We start from the raw sequence: 7,377 nt of genomic DNA, 5'->3' as shown, positions 1-7,377 counted from the left end.
ATATATGTGGATCCAATCATGATCTTTTAATAAGAACAAGAAATCTTTTTCGATCAATCTATCCAAACAGTAGCAAAAAGTCAATCTCAATAAGGTTGGTCTTTTGAGTCCGCTTCAAACGCCGATCCTCAAAAAAAGAAATAAGCAAAGTTCCGTCGTTAAGTCAAAAATGGAAAATTCATGGAAAGTTAGAATTTTCCATTTTTGACTTAAGATTGAACTTCAATTACTTTTTTGGTCTCTAAGAGAATGAATGGATATTCCTTGAATATTCTTGTATTGCCATTCGAAATCAAGATATTGGGATTGGACTAATCAATCGTTTAATAAATTTTCAAACACAATCAATATCTATTCGAACCCTTTTTACTTGTAATCGAAATATCCGCGAGATCGGGGTCACAATTTGTATCGATTAAACAAAGAAAAAAATAAAAAAAAATAAGTAAAATGCAGTAGAAGAGTCCCGATTCCAAACGAAGCAATTGTATGGTTAGAAAGAGAAATATCCGCAGATTCAATCCGTTGTTGTATACCTGCGGATATTTCTCTTTCTAACCATACAATTGCTAGTACACTTATGGTAGAATCAGTCGGGGCCTGAGAGGCGGTGATTTACCCTGTGGCGGTGCTCTTTGCTATGATACAAGAACCAGTTCTTTAAATCCAAAGGATGACAAGGAATATCCAACCTTTGCCAGACAAGCTGAGCTTTTGGACAATCCCAAATACAATGTATAACCGATTCCTGGCTAGAAAGACATCTTGGACACCTATCCGATGACGACATCCCTCTTCTAAAGCGAAAACTTATTGATGCATGGTGTTGGAGGTTTTTGATTGGTAAGTGAACAAATTAATTAATTAATTAATTAACTGCAAATTAAATAAAAAATAAAAGGTCGTATAGGCTATGGCCCATTTTTTCAATATCTTTCCAAGAATAATACCTTTCTTTTGGAGTGGGTTTTCATTTTGTATTTTTGGTCTTCAGTTTATGGCTTTTTAAGAGGGTATATGCCTCGTCCAAAAAAGATGACAACAAAGCAGAAAGAGAGTTGTTTTTTAAATAATGAAATATTTGATAACAAAAAAAAAATTATCAAAATTAGCTAGAATTTACCTTATTTAATATTTATTAATTTTTTTAAGATAATTATTTTTATTTCTTAAATAAAATTGGTCCAAAATGGAACATTACACATAATAGTGACTCACATGAAAAAGTTCTACCAATAAATTAAAAAATTATGTAACTGAAGTGATGAAAGGAATAGGTAAGGTCATCTTCAAGAAAGGGAAATAGAAAGACAATGTTTTCGAGCAGCATGAACAACTTCTACTGATAGTTTTTGCTTATTTTAAAAAATTTGTTCATTTCTAGATTTTCAAATCTGTCATGCCAGCTTAGCTACAACTTCTTTTATCTTCTTTAATTATCTTCATTTTGCAATTCTTCTCACCACTGCCAAAGCTCATCGGTAACTATTGGAAGATGAATACCCAATAGCCTCCAAACTTCTGCTGAATCTGGACAGACCACAAATAATGTGAAGTCGATTCCTCTACTGAGTTACACCGTGGACAGATAGGATTAACTTGGGGGATTCGAGTGTGGAGCTTTTCTTTGACTGGTAATCCATTATGCATTAGCTTCCATAAGAAATTTTTTACCTTGGTTGGATTTTAATTAAGATTCCATATTCCTGACCATATGGATTTTTTTTGGCACTGAACAGAAAGAAATTTCACTGGAGGATGATAAATCTGAAATACAATTTTATAACCAGATGAGACTGAATAGCTTCCCTTCTTCTCCTTCAGCCAGGTAATGTAATCTTTTTCGTTTATAATTTCTGTGATAATAATTGCTTATGCTATTGCTGGATTGAAATATTTTTTAATTTTTGTTTGATTCCATTGTCTGTTTGGTAGCATTAATTCTGCAATTCACTATGGAGTGTATTCTGTATTTGCATTAGTTATATGTGTTATGGCAGTAAACTCTTTGACCCATGAATTCTGTTTAATACTTATCATGCTGCCTGGTCTTTTTCTCCAGGCTTTTAGATCCTTGAAGTTCAATCTCCCTTGTTCTTTCGGCCTACAAGTAATTCTCCAACTTATCCACTGCATCCTCATTTCGTTTCCCTTTTGTCCCCACAAGAATTGCAGAATTTTTCTCTGAATTTCTTCGAGTAGCGTTTCTGGCAGTTTGAAATAGTTTATGGTGTAAAATGGTACAGTAGTTGTAATAACTTTTATTAATACCTCCCTGCCACTTGATGAAAGTAAAGCCCTTTTTCAGTGTTGAAGTTTTTGTGTAACCTTATGCTTTATGTAATTAAATGTTGCCCTTTTGGATCTTTGGATGACTGACGGGAGTTCTAAATATTTGTCTTGATTGCCAATATGAGGAACTTAGAGTATGTTAGCTAGGGAATCTCGCATATGCACTGGTGTATTTCTGCTAAAGAACACTGATGATTTATCTAAGTTAACCTTCTGATCACTAATCTCCTCATAACTTTGTAAAATCTGAATTATTCCCCGACAATTCTCTTCCGTAGCCTTACTAAATAGTATTGAGTCATCTGCAAAAAATAAGTGATTGATTTTGCGTCATTGGTAGTTAAGTCTCAATCCAAAAAATTTCTGTCTCTGTGGAGTAGATGGGAGAGTCCCTCTGCACAAAATAGAAAAAGGTAAGGAGACAGGGGGTCGCCTTGCCACACCCCTCTACATGGTTTAAAGAGACCATGAGGTTGACCATCCACAGTAACAAAATAAGAAACTGTCGTCACACACTCCTTAATCTAGTCCACCCATTTATTACGAAAGCCCAACTTTCTCATCATAGACCATATGAAAGACCATTCTACCCCATCATATGCTTTACTCATATCGATCTTCTAGGCAAAATCATGACTTCCATATTTCTTGTTCTTTAAAAAATGCATGAATTCATGTGCAATTAATACATTGTGATCAATCAGTCTTCCTTTAACAAAAACACTTTGTGTATCACTGATCAATCTATTCATAACAAACTGCAACCTATGTACAAAGACCTTGGATATAATTTTATAAAATACACTACTAAGGTTTATAGGTCTAATCTGCTTCATATTCCTAGCATTTGAAATTTTAGAAATTAAGCAAATATTTGTATGATTAAAAGCCTTAAGTAGTTTACCTCCAAAGAAAAAACTTTTAATTGCTCTGATGATGTCCTCCTTAATCACATCCCAATAAGCTTGATAGAACTTAGCAGTGAATCCATCATCCCCAGGTGCAGAGAAGGGATTGATAGAAAAAACTACCTCTTTGATCCCTTTTTCTGTCACTAGTCTGACTAACCTCCGGTTAGTTACTGTATTTATCTTCTTTGGAATATCTTGAATCTCTTCGGCTGGGTCCTTTGGGTTGCTTGAAGTAAAGAGAGTCTCAAAATATTTTTGGGTTGTTTTTGCTATTTCTTCTACCTTTGTGCTGTATTCCCTTCTTCGTCCTCCAAATACTGTATTCTATTTCTTCTATTCCTCATTTGGAACTTGGAGTGAAAGAACTTAGAGTTTTGGTCGCTCTAATAATTCAGCTAATTAACTCTAGATTTTTCTTGCCAATATCTCTCCTCTTGGTCCAAAACTTCCTCCAATTCAGCCTCTAGATTTCAGATTATGGTACCATTGGCGTGCTCTCCTTTTCCAACCTCTTTAGCCAAATTCTCTTTGACATTAAGAATTCTGACCTTAGAGTTAGAGCAGGAAGTCTTTTGCCAATTCAAAATTTATGTCTGTATTTTTTCAACTTAGTTACAAGCTGAAACATGGTGAACCCTCCATTCCTTCTCTCCAAGTCTCCTTCACAATGGCGATAACATCTCCCATCTTACACCATCTTTCTTGAAATCTGAATCTTCTCTTAAACCTCCTCCCTTCCTTCTCTGTACTTAATAAAATCGGTCTATGATCAGATCTTGTGTCCTCCAAGTGCATGACCATAGCATTTGGCCAATCATCTCTCCAAGCACCGGTTGTTAAGGCTCTATCCAACCTCTCCTTAACAAGGTTTCCTCCGAATTTTCGATTACTCCACGTGAACTTATTCCTTTCATAACCTAAATCAATTAAACCTCTATCATTTATAAAATCATTGAAATTTTGTATGGAAGTACTTGATTTTGCTCTGCCACCCTCCTTCTCGGGATTTGTCTTGATTGCATTGAAATCTCCTATGATAACTACCTTATCTCCACCAATCTTCATAAGCTGTAACACTCGATTATATTGCTCAATCCTTCTCACCTCTTCCATACTCAAGTGCATTCCTATAACCTCCCATTTTTGCCCTACTTGTTAATCATCAGCTGTGAAATGAATAAAAAAGTTATCATGTCTGAGAATCTGAACTTGAATATTGTCTTTCCACACTACCACCAGACCACCTGCCAACCCAATCGGGTCCACTAAGAACATAGAATTATATCTGACTCTCCGCAGCACACCCTCCACAGTCGAAGAATTGTTCTTTGTCTCGCATAAGAACAAAACCTTGGGAGAATGAGATTTAAAAATTCCTTTGATGCTATGAACTGTCAGGGGTCTTCCCAAACCCCAGCAGTTCCACATTCCCATCTTCATATCTCTTGGGGTGCTGATGAGCGGATAATTTATACGCTTTTTGACATTGTTTTTAGTATGTTTTTAATAGGATCTAGTTACTTTTAGGGATGTTTTCATTAGTTTTTATGTTAAATTCACATTTCTGGACTTTACTATGAGTTTGTGTGTTTTTCTGTGATTTCAGGTATTTTCTGGCTGAAATTGAGGGACTTGAGCAAAAATCAGATTCAGAGGTTGAAGAAGGACTGCTGATTCTGTTGGATTCTGACCTCCCTGCACTCAAAGTGGATTTTCTGGAGTTACAGAACTCGAAATGGCGCGCTTCCAATTGCGTTAAAAAGTAGACATCCAGAGCTTTCCAGAAATATATAATAGTCCATACTTTGGCCAAGAATAGACGACGTAAACTGGCATTCAACGCCAGCTCTCTGCCCAAATCTGGCGTCCAGCGCCAGAAAAGGATCCAAAACCAGAGTTGAACGTCCAAACTGGCACAGAAGCTGGCGTTCAACTCCACAAATGGCCTCTGCACGTGCAACACTTAAAGCCCAGCCCAAGCACACACCAAGTGGGTCCCGGAAGTGGATTTATGCATCAATTACTTACTTCTGTAAAGAGCAATATACTCTCGTGTTACCTGCTGAAGCTTGGCTGGCCATTGGCCATGTCTAGTGTTTTGGACTGGAGCTTTCATTGAAAGCTTGGCTGGTTAGTGAGCCATGTCTAATTCCTGGACTGAAGCTTTAGACTAAGAATGCAAGATTCCTGGAATTCATATTAAAAATTTTGGAATCCTTATTTTTTCTTTTTCATATAATTTTCGAAAAAACAAAAAAATCCAAAAAAAAAATTTCATAAAATCATAAAAATCAAAAATATTTTTCTGTTTCTTGTTTGAGTCTTGAGTCATGTTATAAGTTTGGTGTCACTTGCATATGCATCTTGCATTTTTCGAAAATTCATGCATTCATAGAGTTCTTCATGATCTTCAAGTTGTTCTTGGTAAGTCTTCTTGTTTGATCTTGATGATTTTTTGTTTTGTGTCTTTTCATGTTTATCATATGCATTCTTGAATTCTTAGTGTCTAAGCATTAAAGAATTCTAAGTTTGGTGTCTTGCATGTTTTCTTTGCATTAAAAATTTTTCAAAAATATGTTCTTGATGTTCATCATGATATTCACGGTGTTCTTGGTGTTCATCTTGACATTCATAGTATTCTTGCATGCATCACATGTTTTGATCTAAAATTTCATGCATTGCATAATTTTCATTTTTTTCATAAAAATTTCAAAAATCAAAAAAATATCTTCTCTCTTTTCTCTCATCAAATTCGAAAATTTGGATCGACTTTTTCAAAAATTTTTGAAAATCAAATTGTTTCTCATGAGTCAAATCAAATTTTCAATTTGAAAATCTTATCTTTCTCAAAATCTTTTTCAAAAAATCAAATCTTTTTCAAAATTATTAGTTATTTCCGAAAATTCCAAAAATATTTTTCAAAAATCTTTTTCTTATTTTTATATCAAATTTTCGAAAATAACATAATCAATTAATGTTTTGATTCAAAAATTTGAAGTTTGTTACTTGCTTGTTAAGAAAGATTCAAACTTTAAGTTCTAGAATCATATCTTGTGATTTCTTATGAATCAAGTCATTAATTGTGATTTAAAAATCAAATCTTTTTCAAAACTAATTTTATCATGTCTTTTCAAAAATATCTTCTTATCTTATCTTTTTCAAAAATATCTTTTCAAATATCTTTTCTAACTTCCTAACTTCTTACCTTTTCAAAATTTGTTTCAACTAACTAACTAACTTTTTGTTTGTTTCTTAACTTTTTCAAAACCACCTAACTAACTCTCTCTCTCTCTCTTTCGAAAATATCTTCCCCCTTTTTCAAAATTTCTTTTTAAATTATTAATTATTTTAATTTTTAAAACTTAATTTTCGAAAAATTACTAACAACTTTTCAAAAACTATTTTCAAAAATCACTAACTCCTTTTCAAAAATAATTTTCGAAAATTCCCTCCTTCTCTCTCATCTTATTCTATTTATTTATTCATCTACTAACATCTCTTCCTCACCAACCAAAAATCCGAACCCTCTCTCTCTCTTTCTGATATTATTATTATTTTTATGTGCCCTCTTCTTTGTCATATGAGCAGGAGCAAGGATAAAAACATTCTTGTGGAAGCAGATCCAGAACCTGAAAGGACTCTGAAGAGAAAATTAAAAGAAGCTAAATTACAACAATCCAGAAATAACCTTTCAGAAATTTTCGAACAGGAAGAGGATATGGCAGCCGAAAATAATAATAATAATATAAGGAAGATGCTTGGTGACTTTACTGCACCTAATTCCAATTTACATGGAAGAAGCATCTCCATTCCTGCCATTGGAGCAAACAACTTTGAGCTGAAACCTCAGTTAGCTTTTCTGATGCAGCAGAACTGCAAGTTTCATGGACTTCCATCTGAAGATCCTTTTCAGTTCTAACTGAATTCTTGCAGATATGTGATCCTGTTAAGACTAATGGAGTAGATCCTGAAGTCTACAGGCTCATGCTTTTCCCTTTTGCTGTAAGAGACAGAGCTAGATTATGGTTGGATTCTCAACCTAAAGACAGCCTGAACTCTTGGGATAAGCTGGTCACGGCTTTCTTAGCCAAGCACTTTCCTCCTCAAAAGTTGAGCAAGCTTAGAGCTGATGTTCAAACCTTCAGACAGAAAGAAGGTGAATCCCTCTATGAAG

Source organism: Arachis ipaensis, chromosome B04 (assembly GCF_000816755.2).
Source record: "Arachis ipaensis cultivar K30076 chromosome B04, Araip1.1, whole genome shotgun sequence".
Classification (NCBI taxonomy): domain Eukaryota; kingdom Viridiplantae; phylum Streptophyta; class Magnoliopsida; order Fabales; family Fabaceae; genus Arachis; species Arachis ipaensis.
This window is presented reverse-complemented; position numbering follows the sequence as displayed.